The 23,556-nt window shown below is 59.6% G+C and overlaps 1 pseudogene; it reads left to right on the top strand.

The window, feature by feature from the left end:
• Nucleotides 1-14,488: 14,488 nt before the first annotated feature.
• The window catches only part of LOC138066525 (otoferlin-like), a 66,109-nt pseudogene continuing 57,041 nt past the window's right edge, over nucleotides 14,489-23,556 (top strand).

Consider the following 23,556-nt stretch of genomic DNA (forward strand, 5'->3'; position numbering starts at 1 on the left):
AGCACCCCCAACACAATGCCCCGATCCCATCAACAACCCCAAAACAAGGCCCAGATCCCCTCAGCAAACCCATTACAAGACCAGCTCCCCCGACACAAGGCCCAGATCCCCTCTGCACCCCCACAACAAAGCCCAGCACTTCAAAAACAATGCCCAGATCCCCTCAGCACCCCCACCACAAGCCCAGCACCCCCAAAACAAGCCCATCATCCCCTCAGCACTCCCCCAAGCCCAACTCAACAAACACACCGCCCACATCCCCTCGACAAGCCCCAACACAAGGCCCAGCACACCCAAGACAAGGCCCAGACCCCTCAGTACCCCGATGACAAGCCCAACACTTCCGACACCATGCCCTGATCCCCTCAGCACCCCCACAACAAGCCCCAGATCCCCTCAGCACTCCCACAAGCTCAACACAACAAACACAACGCCCAGATCCCCTGAGCACCCCCGACACACAGCCCAGATCCCCTAGGCACTCCCACACGCCCCACACAACAAAAACAGGGCCTAAATCACCTCAGCATCCCCACCACAAGCCCAGCAGTCCAAAAACAACACCCAGCACCCCCAACACAATGCCCCGATCCCCTCAGCACCCCCAACACAATGCCCAGATCCCCTCAGCACCCCCACCACAAGGCCCTGATCCCCTCTGCACTCCCAAAACACATCCAGCACCTCGAAAACAAGCCCCTGATCCCCTCACTACCCCCAATACAAGGCCCCGATCTCCTCAGCACCCCCAACACAAAGCCCAGATCCCCTCTGCACCCCCACCACAAGCCCAGCACCCCCAACACAATGCCCAGATTTCCTCTGCACCACGGAAAAAAAGGCCCCGCACCTCGAAAACATGGCCAGATCCCCTCAGCACCCCCACTACAAGCCCCGCACCTCCAAAACAATGCCCCGATCACCTCAGCAGCCGCACCACAAGCCCTGCACCCCCAACACAATGCCCAGATCCCCTCAGCACCCCTACCACAAGCCCAGCACCCCCAACACAATGCCCCAATCCCCTCAGAACCCCAAAACAAGGCCCAGATCCCCTCAGCAAACCCATTACAAGACCAGCTCCCCGACACAAGGCCCACATCCCCTCAGCACCCCCAAAACAAGGCCCAGCAACTCCAACACAACACCCAGCTCGCCTCTGCACTTCCACAAAAAGCCCAGCAGCCTGCATGACAAGCCCAACACCACGAAAACAAGCCCCATATTCCCTCAACACCCCCACAAGACGGTCCAGATCCCCTCAGCACCCCCATGACAAGCCCAGATCCCCTCTGCACTCCCACAAGCCCAACACAACAAACACACAGCCCAGATCCCCTCAGCACCCCCATAACAAGCCCAGCACCCCCAACACAATGCCCCGATCCCCTCAACAACCCCAAAACAAGGCCCAGATCCCCTCAGCAAACCCATTACAAGACCAGCTCCCCCAACACAAGGCCCAGATCCCCTCTGCACCCCCACAACAAAGCCCAGCACTTCAAAAACAATGCCCAGATCCCCTCAGCACCCCCACCACAAGCCCAGCACCCCCAACACAATGCCCAGATCCCCTCTGCACCCCCAAAACAAGGCTAGCACCCTGCATGACAAGCCCAGCACCTCAAAAACATGGCCAGATCCCCTCAGCACCCCCACTACAAGCCCCGCACCTCCAAAACAATGCCCCGATCACCTCAGCACCCCTACCACAAGCCCTGCACCCCCAACACAATGCCCCGATCCCCTCAGCAACCCCAAAACAAGGCCCACATCCCCTCAGCAAACCCATTATAAGACCAGCTCCCCCGACACAAGGCCCAGATCCCCTCAGCACCCCCAAAACAAGGCCCAGCAACTCCAACACAACACCCAGCTCGCCTCTGCACTTCCACAAAAAGCCCAGCAGCCTGCATGACAAGCCCAACACCACGAAAACAAGCCCCATATTCCCTCAACACCCCCACAAGACGGTCCAGATCCCCTCAGCACCCCCATGACAAGCCCAGATCCCCTCTGCACTCCCACAAGCCCAACACAACAAACACACAGCCCAGATCCCCTCTGCACCCCCATAACAAGCCCAGCACCCCCAACACAATGCCCCAGATCCCCTCAGAACCCCCAAAAAAGGCCCAGATCCCTCAGCAAACCCATTACAAGACCAGCTCCCCCGACACAAGGCCCACATCCCCTCAGCACCCCCAACACAAGGCCCAGCACTCCCCAGACAAGGCCCAGACCCCTCAGTACCCCTACGACAAGCCCAACCCCTCCACCACAATGCCCAGATCCCCTCAGCACGTCCACGACAAGCCCAGCGCACCCAACACAAGCCCCAGATCCCCTCAGCATCCTCCATCACAAGCCCAGCACCCCAAAAACAAGGCCCAGATCCCCTCAGCACTCCCACACGCCCCACACAACAAACACACGGCCCAGATCCCCTCCGCACCCCCAAAACAAGGCCCTGATCCCATCTGCACTCCCAAAACAAGGCCCAGCCCTCCCACAACAAGCCCAGCACCCCCAGTGCAAGACCTAGCTCTCCTCAGCACCCCCACCACAAGCCCAGCACCCCCAACACAACGCCCAGATCCCCTCAGCACCCCCACCACAAGGCCCTGATCCCCTCTGCACTCCCAAAACACATCCAGCACCTCGAAAACAAGCCCCTGATCCCCTCACTACCCCCAATACAAGGCCCCAATCTCCTCAGCACCCCCAACACAACGCCCAGATCCCCTCTGCACCCCCACCACAAGCCCAGCACCCCCAACACAATGCCCAGATTTCCTCTGCACCACGGAAAAAAAGGCCCAGCACCTCGAAAACATGGCCAGATCCCCTCAGCACCCCCACTACAAGCCCCGCACCTCCAAAACAATGCCCCGATCACCTCAGCAGCCGCACCACAAGCCCTGCACGCCCAACGCAATGCCCAGATCCCCTCAGCACCCCTACCACAAGCCCTGCACCCCCAACACAATGCCCCAGATCCCCTCAGAACCCCAAAACAAGGCCCACATCCCCTCAGCAAACCCATTACAAGACCAGCTCCCCCGACACAAGGCCCACATCCCCTCAGCACCCCCAAAACAAGGCCCAGCAACTCCAACACAACACCCAGCTCGCCTCTGCACTTCCACAAAAAGCCCAGCAGCCTGCATGACAAGCCCAACACCACGAAAACAAGCCCCATATTCCCTCAACACCCCCACAAGACGGTCCAGATCCCCTCAGCACCCCCATGACAAGCCCAGATCCCCTCTGCACTCCCACAAGCCCAACACAACAAACACACAGCCCAGATCCCCTCTGCACCCCCATAACAAGCCCAGCACCCCCAACACAATGCCCCGATCCCCTCAACAACCCCAAAACAAGGCCCAGATCCCCTCAGCAAACCCATTACAAGACCAGCTCCCCCAACACAAGGCCCAGATTCCCTCTGCACCCCCACAACAAAGCCCAGCACTTCAAAAACAATGCCCAGATCCCCTCAGCACCCCCACCACAAGCCCAGCACCCCCAACACAATGCCCAGATCCCCTCTGCACCCCCAAAACAAGGCTAGCACCCTGCATGACAAGCCCAGCACCTCGAAAACATGGCCAGATCCCCTCAGCACCCCCACTACAAACCCCGCACCTCCAAAACAATGCCCCGATCACCTCAGCACCCCTACCACAAGCCCTGCACCCCCAACACAATGCCCCGATCCCCTCAGCAACCCCAAAACAAGGCCCACATCCCCTCAGCAAACCCATTATAAGACCAGCTCCCCCGACACAAGGCCCAGATCCCCTCAGCACCCCCAAAACAAGGCCCACCAACTCCAACACAACACCCAGCTCGCCTCTGCACTTCCACAAAAAGCCCAGCAGCCTGCATGACAAGCCCAACACCACGAAAACAAGCCCCATATTCCCTCAACACCCCCACAAGACGGTCCAGATCCCCTCAGCACCCCCATGACAAGCCCAGATCCCCTCTGCACTCCCACAAGCCCAACACAACAAACACACAGCCCAGATCCCCTCTGCACCCCCATAACAAGCCCAGCACCCCCAACACAATGCCCCAGATCCCCTCAGAACCCCCCAAAAAGGCCCAGATCCCTCAGCAAACCCATTACAAGACCAGCTCCCCCGACACAAGGCCCACATCCCCTCAGCACCCCCAACACAAGGCCCAGCACTCCCCAGACAAGGCCCAGACCCCTCAGTACCCCTACGACAAGCCCAACCCCTCCACCACAATGCCCAGATCCCCTCAGCACGTCCACGACAAGCCCAGCGCACCCAACACAAGCCCCAGATCCCCTCAGCATCCTCCATCACAAGCCCAGCACCCCAAAAACAAGGCCCAGATCCCCTCAGCACTCCCACACGCCCCACACAACAAACACACGGCCCAGATCCCCTCCGCACCCCCAAAACAAGGCCCTGATCCCATCTGCACTCCCAAAACAAGGCCCAGCCCTCCCACAACAAGCCCAGCACCCCCAGTGCAAGACCTAGCTCTCCTCAGCACCCCCACCACAAGCCCAGATCCCCTCTGCACTTCCCCAAGCCCAACACAACAAACACACAGCCCAGATCTCCTCTTCACCCCCAACAAAAGGCCCAGTACTCCCAAGACAAGGCCTAGACCCCTCAGTACCCCCATGACAAGCCCGACACCCCCACAACAAGACCCAGATCCCCTCTGCACACCCACCACTAGCCCAGCACTGCCCACAACAAGCCCAGCACCCCCAGTGCAAGACCTAGCTCTCCTCAGCACCCCCACCACAAGCCCAGCACCCCCAACACAACGCCCAGATCCCCTCAGCACCCCCACCACAAGGCCCTGATCCCCTCTGCACTCCCAAAACACATCTAGCACCTCGAAAACAAGCCCCTGATCCCCTCACTACCCCCAATACAAGGCCCCGATCTCCTGAGCACCCCCACCACAACGCCCAGATCCCCTCTGCACCCCCACCACAAGCCCAGCACCCCCAACACATTGCCCAGATTTCCTCTGCACCACGGAAAAAAAGGCCCCGCACCTCGAAAACATGGCCACATCCCCTCAGCACCCCCACTACAAGCCCCGCACCTCCAAAACAATGCCCCGATCACCTCAGCAGCCGCACCACAAGCCCTGCACCCCCAACGCAATGCCCAGATCCCCTCAGCACCCCTACCACAAGCCCAGCACCCCCAACACAATGCCCCAGATCCCCTCAGAACCCCAAAACAAGGCCCAGATCCCCTCAGCAAACCCATTACAAGACCAGCTCCCCCGACACAAGGCCCACATCCCCTCAGCACCCCCAAAACAAGGCCCAGCAACTCCAACACAACACCCAGCTCGCCTCTGCACTTCCACAAAAAGCCCAGCAGCCTGCATGACAAGCCCAACACCACGAAAACAAGCCCCATATTCCCTCAACACCCCCACAAGACGGTCCAGATCCCCTCAGCACCCCCATGACAAGCCCAGATCCCCTCTGCACTCCCACAAGCCCAACACAACAAACACACAGCCCAGATCCCCTCTGCACCCCCATAACAAGCCCAGCACCCCCAACACAATGCCCCAGATCCCCTCAGAACCCCCAAAAAAGGCCCAGATCCCCTCAGCAAACCCATTACAAGACCAGCTCCCCCAACACAAGGCCCAGATCCCCTCTGCACCCCCACAACAAAGCCCAGCACTTCAAAAACAATGCCCAGATCCCCTCAGCACCCCCACCACAAGACCAGCACCCCCAACACAATGCCCAGATCCCCTCTGCACCCCCAAAACAAGGCTAGCACCCTGCATGACAAGCCCAGCACCTCGAAAACATGGCCAGATCCCCTCAGCACCCCCACTACAAACCCCGCACCTCCAAAACAATGCCCCGATCACCTCAGCACCCCTACCACAAGCCCTGCACCCCCAACACAATGCCCCGATCCCCTCAGAACCCCAAAACACGGCCCACATCCCCTCAGCAAACCCATTATAAGACCAGCTCCCCCGACACAAGGCCCACATCCCCTCAGCACCACCAAAACAAGGCCCAGCAACTCCAACACAACACCCAGCTCGCCTCTGCACTTCCACAAAAAGCCCAGCAGCCTGCATGACAAGCCCAACACCACGAAAACAAGCCCCATATTCCCTCAACACCCCCACAAGACGGTCCAGATCCCCTCAGCACCCCCATGACAAGCCCAGATCCCCTCTGCACTCCCACAAGCCCAACACAACAAACACACAGCCCAGATCCCCTCTGCACCCCCATAACAAGCCCAGCACCCCCAACACAATGCCCCAGATCCCCTCAGAACCCCCAAAAAAGGCCCAGATCCCTCAGCAAACCCATTACAAGACCAGCTCCCCCGACACAAGGCCCACATCCCCTCAGCACCCCCAACACAAGGCCCAGCACTCCCCAGACAAGGCCCAGACCCCTCAGTACCCCTACGACAAGCCCAACCCCTCCACCACAATGCCCAGATCCCCTCAGCACGTCCACGACAAGCCCAGCGCACCCAACACAAGGCCCAGATCCCCTTAGCATCCTCCATCACAAGCCCAGCACCCCAAAAACAAGGCCCAGATCCCCTCAGCACTCCCACACGCCCCACACAACAAACACACGGCCCAGATCCCCTCCGCACCCCCAAAACAAGGCCCTGATCCCATCTGCACTCCCAAAACAAGGCCCAGCCCTCCCACAACAAGCCCAGCACCCCCAGTGCAAGACCTAGCTCTCCTCAGCACCCCCACCACAAGCCCAGCACCCCCAACACAACGCCCAGATCCCCTCAGCACCCCCACCACAAGGCCCTGATCCCCTCTGCACTCCCAAAACACATCCAGCACCTCGAAAACAAGCCCCTGATCCCCTCACTACCCCCAATACAAGGCCCCAATCTCCTCAGCACCCCCAACACAACGCCCAGATCCCCTCTGCACCCCCACCACAAGCCCAGCACCCCCAACACAATGCCCAGATTTCCTCTGCACCACGGAAAAAAAGGCCCAGCACCTCGAAAACATGGCCAGATCCCCTCAGCACCGCCACTACAAGCCCCGCACCTCCAAAACAATGCCCCGATCACCTCAGCAGCCGCACCACAAGCCCTGCACCCCCAACGCAATGCCCAGATCCCCTCAGCACCCCTACCACAAGCCCAGCACCCCCAACACAATGCCCCGATCCCCTCAACAACCCGAAAACAAGGCCCAGATCCCCTCAGCAAACCCATTACAAGACCAGCTCCCCCAACACAAGGCCCAGATCCCCTCTGCACCCCCACAACAAAGCCCAGCACTTCAAAAACAATGCCCAGATCCCCTCAGCACCCCCACCACAAGACCAGCACCCCCAACACAATGCCCAGATCCCCTCTGCACCCCCAAAACAAGGCTAGCACCCTGCATGACAAGCCCAGCACCTCGAAAACATGGCCAGATCCCCTCAGCACCCCCATTACAAGCCCCGCACCTCCAAAACAATGCCCCGATCACCTCAGCACCCCTACCACAAGCCCTGCACCCCCAACGCAATGCCCAGATCCCCTCAGCAACCCCAAAACAAGGCCCAGATCCCCTCAGCAAACCCATTACAAGACCAGCTCCCCCGACACAAGGCCCAGATCCCCTCAGCACCCCCAAAACAAGGCCCACCAACTCCAACACAACACCCAGCTCGCCTCTGCACTTCCACAAAAAGCCCAGCAGCCTGCATGACAAGCCCAACACCACGAAAACAAGCCCCATATTCCCTCAACACCCCCACAAGACGGTCCAGATCCCCTCAGCACCCCCATGACAAGCCCAGATCCCCTCTGCACTCCCACAAGCCCAACACAACAAACACACAGCCCAGATCCCCTCTGCACCCCCATAACAAGCCCAGCACCCCCAACACAATGCCCCAGATCCCCTCAGAACCCCCAAAAAAGGCCCAGATCCCTCAGCAAACCCATTACAAGACCAGCTCCCCCGACACAAGGCCCACATCCCCTCAGCACCCCCAACACAAGGCCCAGCACTCCCCAGACAAGGCCCAGACCCCTCAGTACCCCTACGACAAGCCCAACCCCTCCACCACAATGCCCAGATCCCCTCAGCACGTCCACGACAAGCCCAGCGCACCCAACACAAGCCCCAGATCCCCTCAGCATCCTCCATCACAAGCCCAGCACCCCAAAAACAAGGCCCAGATCCCCTCAGCACTCCCACACGCCCCACACAACAAACACACGGCCCAGATCCCCTCCGCACCCCCAAAACAAGGCCCTGATCCCATCTGCACTCCCAAAACAAGGCCCAGCCCTCCCACAACAAGCCCAGCACCCCCAGTGCAAGACCTAGCTCTCCTCAGCACCCCCACCACAAGCCCAGATCCCCTCTGCACTTCCCCAAGCCAAACACAACAAACACACGGCCCAGATCTCCTCTTCACCCCCAACACAAGGCCCAGTACTCCCAAGACAAGGCCTAGACCCCTCAGTACCCCCATGACAAGCCCGACACCCCCACAACAAGACCCAGATCCCCTCTGCACACCCACCACTAGCCCAGCACTGCCCACAACAAGCCCAGCACCCCCAGTGCAAGACCTAGCTCTCCTCAGCACCCCCACCACAAGCCCAGCACCCCCAACACAACGCCCAGATCCCCTCAGCACCCCCACCACAAGGCCCTGATCCCCTCTGCACTCCCAAAACACATCCAGCACCTCGAAAACAAGCCCCTGATCCCCTCACTACCCCCAATACAAGGCCCCGATCTCCTGAGCACCCCCACCACAACGCCCAGATCCCCTCTGCACCCCCACCACAAGCCCAGCACCCCCAACACAATGCCCAGATTTCCTCTGCACCACGGAAAAAAAGGCCCCGCACCTCGAAAACATGGCCAGATCCCCTCAGCACCCCCACTACAAGCCCCGCACCTCCAAAACAATGCCCCGATCACCTCAGCAGCCGCACCACAAGCCCTGCACCCCCAACACAATGCCCAGATCCCCTCAGCACCCCTACCACAAGCCCTGCACCCCCAACACAATGCCCCGATCCCCTCAGCAACCCCAAAACAAGGCCCACATCCCCTCAGCAAACCCATTACAAGACCAGCTCCCCCGACACAAGGCCCAGATCCCCTCTGCACCCCCACAACAAAGCCCAGCACTTCAAAAACAATGCCCAGATCCCCTCAGCACCCCCACCACAAGCCCAGCACCCCCAACACAACGCCCAGATCCCCTCAGCACCCCCACCACAAGGCCCTGATCCCCTCTGCACTCCCAAAACACATCCAGCACCTCGAAAACAAGCCCCTGATCCCCTCACTACCCCCAATACAAGGCCCCAATCTCCTCAGCACCCCCAACACAACGCCCAGATCCCCTCTGCACCCCCACCACAAGCCCAGCACCCCCAACACAATGCCCAGATTTCCTCTGCACCACGGAAAAAAAGGCCCAGCACCTCGAAAACATGGCCAGATCCCCTCAGCACCGCCACTACAAGCCCCGCACCTCCAAAACAATGCCCCGATCACCTCAGCAGCCGCACCACAAGCCCTGCACCCCCAACGCAATGCCCAGATCCCCTCAGCACCCCTACCACAAGCCCAGCACCCCCAACACAATGCCCCGATCCCCTCAACAACCCGAAAACAAGGCCCAGATCCCCTCAGCAAACCCATTACAAGACCAGCTCCCCCAACACAAGGCCCAGATCCCCTCTGCACCCCCACAACAAAGCCCAGCACTTCAAAAACAATGCCCAGATCCCCTCAGCACCCCCACCACAAGACCAGCACCCCCAACACAATGCCCAGATCCCCTCTGCACCCCCAAAACAAGGCTAGCACCCTGCATGACAAGCCCAGCACCTCGAAAACATGGCCAGATCCCCTCAGCACCCCCATTACAAGCCCCGCACCTCCAAAACAATGCCCCGATCACCTCAGCACCCCTACCACAAGCCCTGCACCCCCAACGCAATGCCCAGATCCCCTCAGCAACCCCAAAACAAGGCCCAGATCCCCTCAGCAAACCCATTACAAGACCAGCTCCCCCGACACAAGGCCCACATCCCCTCAGCACCCCCAAAACAAGGCCCAGCAACTCCAACACAACACCCAGCTCGCCTCTGCACTTCCACAAAAAGCCCAGCAGCCTGCATGACAAGCCCAACACCACGAAAACAAGCCCCATATTCCCTCAACACCCCCACAAGACGGTCCAGATCCCCTCAGCACCCCCATGACAAGCCCAGATCCCCTCTGCACTCCCACAAGCCCAACACAACAAACACACAGCCCAGATCCCCTCTGCACCCCCATAACAAGCCCAGCACCCCCAACACAATGCCCCAGATCCCCTCAGAACCCCCAAAAAAGGCCCAGATCCCTCAGCAAACCCATTACAAGACCAGCTCCCCCGACACAAGGCCCACATCCCCTCAGCACCCCCAACACAAGGCCCAGCACTCCCCAGACAAGGCCCAGACCCCTCAGTACCCCTACGACAAGCCCAACCCCTCCACCACAATGCCCAGATCCCCTCAGCACGTCCACGACAAGCCCAGCGCACCCAACACAAGCCCCAGATCCCCTCAGCATCCTCCATCACAAGCCCAGCACCCCAAAAACAAGGCCCAGATCCCCTCAGCACTCCCACACGCCCCACACAACAAACACACGGCCCAGATCCCCTCCGCACCCCCAAAACAAGGCCCTGATCCCATCTGCACTCCCAAAACAAGGCCCAGCCCTCCCACAACAAGCCCAGCACCCCCAGTGCAAGACCTAGCTCTCCTCAGCACCCCCACCACAAGCCCAGATCCCCTCTGCACTTCCCCAAGCCAAACACAACAAACACACGGCCCAGATCTCCTCTTCACCCCCAACACAAGGCCCAGTACTCCCAAGACAAGGCCTAGACCCCTCAGTACCCCCATGACAAGCCCGACACCCCCACAACAAGACCCAGATCCCCTCTGCACACCCACCACTAGCCCAGCACTGCCCACAACAAGCCCAGCACCCCCAGTGCAAGACCTAGCTCTCCTCAGCACCCCCACCACAAGCCCAGCACCCCCAACACAACGCCCAGATCCCCTCAGCACCCCCACCACAAGGCCCTGATCCCCTCTGCACTCCCAAAACACATCCAGCACCTCGAAAACAAGCCCCTGATCCCCTCACTACCCCCAATACAAGGCCCCGATCTCCTGAGCACCCCCACCACAACGCCCAGATCCCCTCTGCACCCCCACCACAAGCCCAGCACCCCCAACACAATGCCCAGATTTCCTCTGCACCACGGAAAAAAAGGCCCCGCACCTCGAAAACATGGCCAGATCCCCTCAGCACCCCCACTACAAGCCCCGCACCTCCAAAACAATGCCCCGATCACCTCAGCAGCCGCACCACAAGCCCTGCACCCCCAACACAATGCCCAGATCCCCTCAGCACCCCTACCACAAGCCCTGCACCCCCAACACAATGCCCCGATCCCCTCAGCAACCCCAAAACAAGGCCCACATCCCCTCAGCAAACCCATTACAAGACCAGCTCCCCCGACACAAGGCCCAGATCCCCTCTGCACCCCCACAACAAAGCCCAGCACTTCAAAAACAATGCCCAGATCCCCTCAGCACCCCCACCACAAGCCCAGCACCCCCAACACAACGCCCAGATCCCCTCAGCACCCCCACCACAAGGCCCTGATCCCCTCTGCACTCCCAAAACACATCCAGCACCTCGAAAACAAGCCCCTGATCCCCTCACTACCCCCAATACAAGGCCCCAATCTCCTCAGCACCCCCAACACAACGCCCAGATCCCCTCTGCACCCCCACCACAAGCCCAGCACCCCCAACACAATGCCCAGATTTCCTCTGCACCACGGAAAAAAAGGCCCAGCACCTCGAAAACATGGCCAGATCCCCTCAGCACCGCCACTACAAGCCCAGCACCCCCAACACAATGCCCCGATCCCCTCAGCAACCCCAAAACAAGGCCCAGATCCCCTCAGCAAACCCATTACAAGACCAGCTCCCCCGACACAAGGCCCAGATCCCCTCAGCACCCCCAAAACAAGGCCCACCAACTCCAACACAACACCCAGCTCGCCTCTGCACTTCCACAAAAAGCCCAGCAGCCTGCATGACAAGCCCAACACCACGAAAACAAGCCCCATATTCCCTCAACACCCCCACAAGACGGTCCAGATCCCCTCAGCACCCCCATGACAAGCCCAGATCCCCTCTGCACTCCCACAAGCCCAACACAACAAACACACAGCCCAGATCCCCTCTGCACCCCCATAACAAGCCCAGCACCCCCAACACAATGCCCCAGATCCCCTCAGAACCCCCAAAAAAGGCCCAGATCCCCTCAGCAAACCCATTACAAGACCAGCTCCCCCGACACAAGGCCCACATCCCCTCAGCACCCCCAACACAAGGCCCAGCACTCCCCAGACAAGGCCCAGACCCCTCAGTACCCCTACGACAAGCCCAGCACCTCCACCACAATGCCCAGATCCCCTCAGCACGTCCACGACAAGCCCAGCGCACCCAACACAAGCCCCAGATCCCCTCCGCACTCGCACAACACGCCCAGCACCCCCAACACAAGGCCCAGATCCCCTCAGCATCCTCCATCACAAGCCCAGCACCCCAAAAACAAGGCCCAGATCCCCTCAGCACTCCCACACGCCCCACACAACAAACACACGGCCCAGATCCCCTCCGCACCCCCAAAACAAGGCCCTGATCCCATCTGCACTCCCAAAACAAGGCCCAGCACTCCCACAACAAGCCCAGCACCCCCAGTGCAAGACCTAGCTCCCCTCAGCACCCCCACCACAAGCCCAGCACCCCCAACACAACGCCCAGATCCCCTCAGCACCCCCACCACAAGCCCAGCACCCCCAACACAACGCCCAGATCCCCTCAGCACCCCCACCACAAGGCCCTGATCCCCTCTGCACTCCCAAAACACATCCAGCACCTCGAAAACAAGCCTCTGATCCCCTCACTACCCCCAATACTAGCCCCTCAGCAGCCCCATAACAAACCCAACACCTCCAATACCAGCCCCAGATCCCCTCCGCACTCGCACAACACGCCCAGCACCCCCAACACAAGCCCAGATCCCCTCAGCACCCCTATGAGAAGTCCAGCACCCCCAACACAAGGCCCAGATCCCCTCTGCACCCCCAACGCAATGGCCAGATCCCCTCTGCAACCCCACCACAAGCGCAACATCTCCAAAACAAGTACCTGATAAACCTCTGCACCACCAAAAAAAGGCCCAGCACCTTGAAAACAAGCCCCACATCCCTTCAGCACCTCCACTACAAGCCCAGCACGCCGAACACAATGCCCAGACCCCCTCAGCACCCCGACCACAAGCCCAGCATCTCGAAAACAATCCCCAGATCTCCTCTGCACCACGGAAAAAAGGCCCAGCACCCCTAAAACAAGCCCCAGATCCCCTCAGCACCACTATGACAAGCCCAGCACCCACAACACAAGCCCCAGATCCCCTCGGCACCCCCAAAACAAAGCCCAGCACCTCGAAAACAAAGCCCAGACCCCCTAAGCACAGCCACAACAAGCCCAGCACCCCCAACACTACGCCCAGATCCCGTTCAGTACCCTCATGACAAGACTAGCACCCCCAACACAACACCCAGCTCCACTGAGCAGCCCGAAAACAAGCCTAGCACCCCCAACACAACACCCAGATCCCCAAAAACAAGGCCCAGCACCTCCAACACAATGCCCAGCTCCCCTCAGCACCCCCATGACAAGCCCAGCACCTCCACCACAATGCCCAGATCCCCTCAGCACGTCCACGACAAGCCCAGCGCACCCAACACAAGGCCCAGATCCCCTCAGCATCCTCCATCACAAGCCCAGCACCCCAAAAACAAGGCCCAGATCCCCTCAGCACTCCCACACGCCCCACACAACAAACACACGGCCCAGATCCCCTCCGCACCCCCAAAACAAAGCCCTGATCCCATCTGCACTCCCAAAACAAGGCCCAGCACTCCCACAACAAGCCCAGCACCCCCAGTGCAAGACCTAGCTCCCCTCAGCACCCCCACCACAAGCCCAGCACCCCCAACACAACGCCCAGATCCCCTCAGCACCCCCACCACAAGCCCAGCACCCCCAACACAAAGCCCAGATCCCCTCAGCACCCCCACCACAAGGCCCTGATCCCCTCTGCACTCCCAAAACACATCCAGCACCTCGAAAACAAGCCTCTGATCCCCTCACTACCCCCAATACTAGCCCCTCAGCAGCCCCATAACAAACCCAACACCTCCAATACCAGCCCCAGATCCCCTCCGCACTCGCACAACACGCCCAGCACCCCCAACACAAGCCCAGATCCCCTCAGCACCCCTATGAGAAGTCCAGCACCCCCAACACAAGGCCCAGATCCCCTCTGCACCCCCAACGCAATGGCCAGATCCCCTCTGCAACCCCACTACAAGCGCAACATCTCCAAAACAAGTACCTGATAAACCTCTGCACCACCAAAAAAAGGCCCAGCACCTTGAAAACAAGCCCCACATCCCTTCAGCACCTCCACTACAAGCCCAGCACGCCGAACACAATGCCCAGACCCCCTCAGCACCCCGACCACAAGCCCAGCATCTCGAAAACAATCCCCAGATCTCCTCTGCACCACGGAAAAAAGGCCCAGCACCCCTAAAACAAGCCCCAGATCCCCTCAGCACCACTATGACAAGCCCAGCACCCACAACACAAGCCCCAGATCCCCTCGGCACCCCCAAAACAAAGCCCAGCACCTCGAAAACAAAGCCCAGACCCCCTAAGCACAGCCACAACAAGCCCAGCACCCCCAACACTACGCCCAGATCCCGTTCAGTACCCTCATGACAAGACTAGCACCCCCAACACAACACCCAGCTCCACTGAGCAGCCCGAAAACAAGCCTAGCACCCCCAACACAACACCCAGATCCCCAAAAACAAGGCCCAGCACCTCCAACACAATGCCCAGCTCCCCTCAGCACCCCCATGACAAGCCCAGCACCTCCACCACAATGCCCAGATCCCCTCAGCACGTCCACGACAAGCCCAGCGCACCCAACACAAGCCCCAGATCCCCTTAGCATCCTCCATCACAAGCCCAGCACCCCAAAAACAAGGCCCAGATCCCCTCAGCACTCCCACACGCCCCACACAACAAACACACGGCCCAGATCCCCTCCGCACCCCCAAAACAAGGCCCTGATCCCATCTGCACTCCCAAAACAAGGCCCAGCACTCCCACAACAAGCCCAGCACCCCCAGTGCAAGACCTAGCTCTCCTCAGCACCCCCACCACAAGCCCAGCACCCCCAACACAACGCCCAGATCCCCTCAGCACCCCCACCACAAGGCCCTGATCCCCTCTGCACTCCCAAAACACATCCAGCACCTCGAAAACAAGCCCCTGATCCCCTCAGCACCCCCACTACAAGCCCCGCACCTCCAAAACAATGCCCCAGATCCCCTCAGCAGCCCCACCACAACGCCCAGATCCCCTCTGCACCCCCAACGCAATGCCCAGATCCCCTCAGCACCACTATGACAAGTCCAGCACCCCCAACACAAGGCCCAGATCCCCTCAGCACCTCCACAACAAAGACCAGCACCCCAAACACAACACCCAGATCCCCTCAGCACCCCCACCACAAGCCCAGCACCCCCAACACAACGCCCAGATCCCCTTCAGTACCCTCATGACAAGACTAGCACCCCCAACACAACACCCAGCTCCACTGAGCAGCCCGAAAACAAGCCTAGCACCCCCAACACAACACCCAGATCCCCCGACACAAGGCCCAGCACCTCCAACACAATGCCCAGCTTCCCTCTGCACCCCCAAAACAAGCCCAGCACCCGCAACACAAGCCCAACACCTCAAAAACAAGCCCATGATCCCCTCAACACTCCCACAAGCTCAACACAACAAACACACAGCCCAGATCCACACAGCAACCCCACAACAAGCCCAGCACCCGCAATACAAGGCCCTGACCACTCAGTACACCCAGGACAAGCCCAAGACCTCCAAAACAATGCCCAGATCCCCTCAGCACCCCCACTAAAAAAAGACCCAGCACCCGAAATACAAGCCCAGATCCCCTCTCCACCCCCATGACAGCTCCAGATCGCTGCTGCAAGCAGAACACAAGGCCCACCACCCCCAACACAATGCCCAGATCTCCTCTGCGCCACGGAAAAAAGGCCCAGCACGTCGAAAACAAGGCCAGATCCCCTCAGCACCCCCACTACAAGCCCAGCACCTCGAAAACAACGTCCCGATCCCCTCAGCAACCCCACCACAAGCCCTGCACCCCCAACGCAATGCCCAGATCCCCTCAGCACCCCTACCACAAGCCCAGCACCCCCAACACAACGCCCCGATCCCCTCAGCAACCCCAAAACAAGGCCAGATCCCCTCAGCACCCCCACTACAAGCCCAGCACCTCGAAAACAACATCCCGATCCCCTCAGCAACCCCACCACAAGCCCTGCACCCCCAACGCAATGCCCAGATCCCCTCAGCACCCCTACCACAAGCCCAGCACCCCCAACACAACGCCCCGATCCCCTCAGCAACCCCAAAACAAGGCCCAGATCCCCTCAGCACCCCCAAAACAAGGCCCAGCAGCTCCAACACAACGCCCAGCTCCCCTCTGAACTTCTACAAAAAGCCCAGCAGCCTGCATGACAAGCCCAGCACCTCGAAAACAAGCCCCAGATCCCCTCAGCAGCCCCACCACAACGCCCAGATCCCATGAGCAACCCCCAACACACAGCCCAGATCCCCTAGGCACTCCCACCACAAGGCCAGCACCTCCAAAACAATGCCCAGATCCCCTCTGCACCCCCACCACAAGTCCAGCACCCCAAACACAATGCCCAGATCCCGTTCAGTACCCTCATGACAAGAATAGCACCCCCAACACAACACTCAGCTCCACTGAGCAGCCCGAAAACAAGCCTAGCACCCCCAACACAACACCCAGATCCCCAAAAACAAGGCCCAGCACCTCCAACACAATGCCCAGCTCCCCTCTGCACCCCCCAAAAAAAGCCCAGCCCCCGCAACACAAGCCCAGCACCTCCAAAACAAGCCCAGATCCCCTCAACACTCCCACAAGCTCAACACAACAAACACACAGCCCAGATCCCCTCTGCACCCCCATAACAGGCCCAACACCTCCAATACAAGCCCCAGATCCCCTCCGCACTCGCACAACACGCCCAGCACCCCTAACACAAGCCCAGATCCCCTCAGCACCACTATGACAAGTCCAGCACCTCAAAAACAATGCCCAGATCCCCTCGGCACCCCCACAACAAAGCCCAGCACTTCAAAAACAATGCCCAGATCCCCTCTGCACCCCCACAAGAAAGCCCAGCACCCCAAACACAACGCCCACATACCCTCAGCACCCCCACCACAAGCCCAGCACCCCAAACACAACGCCCCGATCCCGTTCAGTACCCTCATGACAAGACCAGCACCCCCAACACAACACTCATCTCCAGTGAGCAGCCCGAAAACAAGCCTAGCACCCCCAACACAACACCCAGATCCCCAAAAACAAGGCCCAGCACCTCCAACACAATGCCCAGCTCCCCTCTGCACCCCCAAAACAAGGCTAGCACCCTGCATGACAAGCCCAGCACCTCGAAAACAAGCCCATGATCCCCTCAGCACCCCCACCACAAGCCCAGCACTCCCAACACAAGCCCCAGACCCCCTCGGCACTCCCCCAAGCCCAACACAACAAACACACCACCCAGATCCCCTCCGCACCCCCAAAACAAGGCCCTGATCCCATCTGCACTCCCAAAACAAGGCCCAGCACTCCCACAACAAGCCCAGCACCCCCAGTGCAAGACCTAGCTCTCCTCAGCACCCCCACCACAAGCCCAGCACCCCCAACACAACGCCCAGATCCCCTCAGCACCCCCACCACAAGGCCCTGATCCCCTCTGCACTCCCAAAACACATCCAGCACCTCAAAAACAAGCCCCTGATCCCCTCACTACACCCAATACAAGGCCCCGATCTCCTCAGCACCCCCAACACAACGCCCAGATCCCCTCAGCACCCCCACCACAAGCCCAGCACCCCCAACACAACGCCCAGATCTCGTCTACACCACGGAAAAAAGGCCCAGCACCTCGAAAACATGGCCAGATCCCCTCAGCACCCCCACTACAAGCCCCGCACCTCCAAAACAATGCCCCAGATCACCTCAGCAGCCCCACCACAACGCCGAGATCCCCTCTGCACCCCCAACGCAACGCCCAGATCCCCTCAGTACCACTATGACAAGTCCAGCACCCCCAACACAACGCCCACATCCCGTTCAGTACCCTCATGACAAGACTAGCACCCCCAACACAACACCCAGCTCCACTGAGCAGCCTGAAAACAAGCCTAGCACCCCCAACACAACACCCAGATCCCCCGACACAAGGCCCAGCACCTCCAACACAATGCCCAGCTTCCCTCTGCACCCCCAAAACAAGCCCAGCACCCGCAACACAAGCCCAACACCTCAAAAACAAGCCCATGATCCCCTCAACACTCCCACAAGCTCAACACAACAAACACACAGCCCAGATCCACACAGCAACCCCACAACAAGCCCAGCACCCGCAATACAAGGCCCTGACCACTCAGTACACCCAGGACAAGCCCAAGACCTCCAAAACAATGCCCAGATCCCCTCAGCACCCCCACTAAAAAAAGACCCAGCACCCGAAATACAAGCCCAGATCCCCTCTCCACCCCCATGACAGCTCCAGATCGCTGCTGCAAGCAGAACACAAGGCCCACCACCCCCAACACAATGCCCAGATCTCCTCTGCGCCACGGAAAAAAGGCCCAGCACGTCGAAAACAAGGCCAGATCCCCTCAGCACCCCCACTACAAGCCCAGCACCTCGAAAACAACGTCCCGATCCCCTCAGCAACCCCACCACAAGCCCTGCACCCCCAACGCAATGCCCAGATCCCCTCAGCACCCCTACCACAAGCCCAGCACCCCCAACACAACGCCCCGATCCCCTCAGCAACCCCAAAACAAGGCCCAGATCCCCTCAGCACCCCCAAAACAAGGCCCAGCAGCTCCAACACAACGCCCAGCTCCCCTCTGAACTTCCACAAAAAGCCCAGCAGCCTGCATGACAAGCCCAGCACCTCGAAAACAAGCCCCAGATCCCCTCAGCAGCCCCACCACAATGCCCAGATCCCATGAGCAACCCCCAACACGCAGCCCAGATCCCCTAGGCACTCCCACCACAAGGCCAGCACCTCCAAAACAATGCCCAGATCCCCTCAGCACCCCCACCACAAGTCCAGCACCCCAAACACAATGCCCCGATCCCGTTCAGTACCCTCATGACAAGAATAGCACCCCCAACACAACACTCAGCTCCACTGAGCAGCCCGAAAACAAGCCTAGCACCCCCAACACAACACCCAGATCCCCAAAAACAAGGCCCAGCACCTCCAACACAATGCCCAGCTCCCCTCTGCACCCCCCAAAAAAAGCCCAGCCCCCGCAACACAAGCCCAGCACCTCCAAAACAAGCCCAGATCCCCTCTGCACTCCCACAAGCTCAACACAACACACAGCCCAGATCCCCTCTGCACACCCATAATAGGCCCAACACCTCCAATACAAGCCCCAGATCCCCTCCGCACTCGCACAACATGCCCAGCACCCCTAACACAAGCCCAGATCCCCTCAGCACCACTATGACAAGTCCAGCACCTCAAAAACAATGCCCAGATCCCCTCTGCACCCCCACAACAAAGCCCAGCACCCCAAACACAATGCCCACATACCCTCAGCACCCCCACCACAAGCCCAGCACCCCAAACACAACGTCCCGATCCCGTTCAGTACCCTCATGACAAGACCAGCACCCCCAACACAACACTCATCTCCAGTGAGCAGCCCGAAAACAAGCCTAGCACCCCCAACACAACACCCAGATCCCCAAAAACAAGGCCCAGCACCTCCAACACAATGCCCAGCTCCCCTCTGCACCCCCAAAACAAGGCTAGCACCCTGCATGACAAGCCCAGCACCTCAAAAACAGGCCCAGATTGCCTCAGCACCCCCACCACAAGCCCAGCACCCCCAAAACAAGCCAATGATCCCCTCAGCACTCCCACAAGCCCAACACAACAAACACACAGCCCAGATCCCCTCTGCACCCCCATAACAAGCCCAGCACCCCCAATACAAGGCCCCGATCCCCTCAGAACCCCCACCACAAACCCTGCACCCCCAACACAATGCCCCAGATCCCCTTAGCAACCCCAAAACAAGGCCCACATCCCCTCAGCAAACCCATTACAAGACCAGCTCCCCCGACACAAGGCCCACATCCCCTCAGCACCCCCAAAACAAGGCCCAGCAACTCCAACACAACGCCCAGCTCCCCTCTGCACTTCCACAAAAAGCCCAGCAGCCTGCATGACAAGCCCAGCACCTCAAAACAAGCCCCATATTCCCTCAGCACCCCCACAAGAAGGTCCAGATCCCCTCAGCACCCCCATGACAAGCCCAGATCCCCTCTGCACTCCCACAAGCCCAACACAACAAACACACAGCCCAGATCTCCTCTGCACTCCCAACACAACGCCCAGATCCCCTCAGGATGCCAATAAGCCCAGCACCCGGAACACAACGCCCAGAACCCCTCAGCACCCCCAACGCACCGCCCAGATCTCCCCGGAACAAGGCCCAGATCCCCTCTACAAACCCCAGGTCATACCCAGCACCCCAAATACAAGGCCCAGATCCCCCCAGGACCCCCACGACAAGCCCAGCACCCCCAACACAACGCACAGATCTGCTCGGAAACCCCAAAACAAAGCCCAACACCCCCACAACAACGCCCAGATCCCCTCAGCACCCCAGTAAGCCCAGCACCCCCAACACAACGCCCAGATTTTCCAAGACAAGGCCCAGATCCCCTCTACAACCCCCAGGTCTAGCCCAGCATCTCCAATACAAGCTCGAGATGCCCTCAGCACTCCCACAAGCTCAACACAACAAACACACCGCCCAGATCTACTCAGCACCCCCAAAACAAGGCCCTGATCCCCTCTGCACTCCCAAAACAAGGCCCAGCACCCCGAAAACAAGACCTAGCTTTCCTCAGCACCCCCACAACAAGCCTTTCTCTCCCCAACACAAGGCCCTGATCCCCTCAGCACCCTGCATGACAAGCCCAGCAGTCCCAACACAATGTCCAGATCCCCTCAGCAGACCCACAAGCCCAGCGCCCCCAACACAAGGCCCAGATCCCCCAAAACAAGCCCAGCAGCCCCATAAGAAAGGTCCAGATCCCCTCTGCACCCCCGCGACAAGCCTAGCACTTGCAACAAAAGGCTCAGCACCTCCTGCACAACGCCCAGATCCCCTAAGCACCACCATGACAACCCCAGCACCCGCAACACAAGGCTCCGCTCCACTGAGCAGCCCGAAAACAAACCTAGCACCCCCAACACAACAAGCAGATCCCCTCAGCACCACTATGACAAGTCCAGCCCCCCCAACACAAGGCCCACATCCCCTCAGCACCCCTAAAACAAAGCCCAGCAACTCCAACACAACGCCCAGCTCCCCTCTGCACTTCCACAAAAAGCCCAGCAGCCTGCATGACAAGCCCAGCACCTCGAAAACAAGCCCCATATTCCCTCAACACCCCCACAAGAAGGTCCAGATCCCCTCAGCACCCCCATGACAAGCCCAGATGCCCTCTGCACTCCCACAAGCCCAAAACAACAAACAATGCCCAGATCCCCTCTGCACCCCCATAACAGGCCCAACACCTCCAATACAAGCCCCAGATCCCGTCAGCACTGGCACAACACGCCCAGCACCCCCAACACAACGCCCCGATCCCCTCAGCAACCCCAAAACAAGGCCCAGATCCCCTCTGCAAACCCATTACAAGACCAGCTCCCCCGACACAAGGCCCAGATCCCATCAGTAGCCCGACCACAAGCCCAGCACCCGTAACACAACGCCCCGATCCCGTTCAGTACCTTCATGACAAGACTAGCACCCCCAACACAACACTCAGCTCCACTGAGCAGCCCGAAAACAAGCCTAGCACCCCCAACACAACACCCAGATCCCCAAAAACAAGGCTCAGCACCTCCAACACAATGCCAAGCTCCCCTCTGCACCCCCAAAACAAGGCTAGCACCCTGCATGACAAGCCCAGCACCCCCAAAACAAGCCAATGATCCCCTCAGCACTCCCACAAGCCCAACACAACAAACACACGGCCCAGATCTCCTCTTCACCCCCAACACAAGGCCCAGTACTCCCAAGACAAGGCCCAGACCCCTCAGTACCCCCATGACAAGCCCGACACCCCCACAACAAGACCCAGATCCCCTCTGCACTCCCACAAGCCCAACACAACAAACACACAGCCCAGATCCCCTCTGCACCCCCATAACAAGCCCAGCACCCCCAACACAATGCCCCGATCCCCTCAGCAAATCCCAAAACAAGGCCCAGATCCCCTCAGCAAACCCATTACAAGACCAACTCCCCCGAAACAAGGCCCACATCCCCTCAGCACCCCCAACACAAGGCCCAGCACTCCCCAGACAAGGCCCAGACCCCTCAGTACCCCTACGACAAGCCCAGCACCTCCACCACAATGCCCAGATCCCGTCAGCACGTCCACCACAAGCCCAGCGCACCCAACACAAGCCCCAGATCCCCTCAGCATCCTCCATCACAAGCCCAGCACCCCAAAAACAAGCCCCAGATCCCCTCAGCACTCCCACACACCCCACACAACAAACACACGGCCCAGATCCCCTCCGCACCCCCAAAACAAGGCCCTGATCCCATCTGCACTCCCAAAACAAGGCCCAGCCCTCCCACAACAAGCCCAGCACCCCCAGTGCAAGACCTAGCTCCCCTCAGCACCCCCACCACAAGCCCAGCACCCCCAACAGAATGCCCAGATCCCCTCAGCACCCCCACCACAAGGCCCTGATCCCCTCTGCACTCCCAAAACACATCCAGCACCTCGAAAACAAGCCCCTGATCCCCTCACTACACCCAATACAAGGCCCCGATCTCCTCAGCACCCCCACCGCAAGGCCCAGATCCCCTCTGCACCCCTACCACAAGCCCAGCACCCCCAACACAATGCCCCGATCCCCTCTGCAACCCCACAACAAGGCCCAGATCCCCTCAGCACCCCCAAAACAAGGCCCAGCAACTCCAACACAACGCCCAGCTCGCCTCTGCACTTCCACAAAAAGCCCAGCAGCCTGCATGACAAGCCCAGCACCTCAAAAAAAGCCCCATATTCCCTCAGCACCCCCACAAGAAGGTCCAGATCCCCTCAGCACGCCCATGACAAGCCCAGATCCCCTCTGCACTCCCATAAGCCCAACACAACAAACACACAGCCCAGATCCCCTCTGCACCCCCATAAGAAGCC

Source organism: Struthio camelus, chromosome 3 (genome assembly GCF_040807025.1).
Source record: "Struthio camelus isolate bStrCam1 chromosome 3, bStrCam1.hap1, whole genome shotgun sequence".
NCBI classification, from domain to species: domain Eukaryota; kingdom Metazoa; phylum Chordata; class Aves; order Struthioniformes; family Struthionidae; genus Struthio; species Struthio camelus.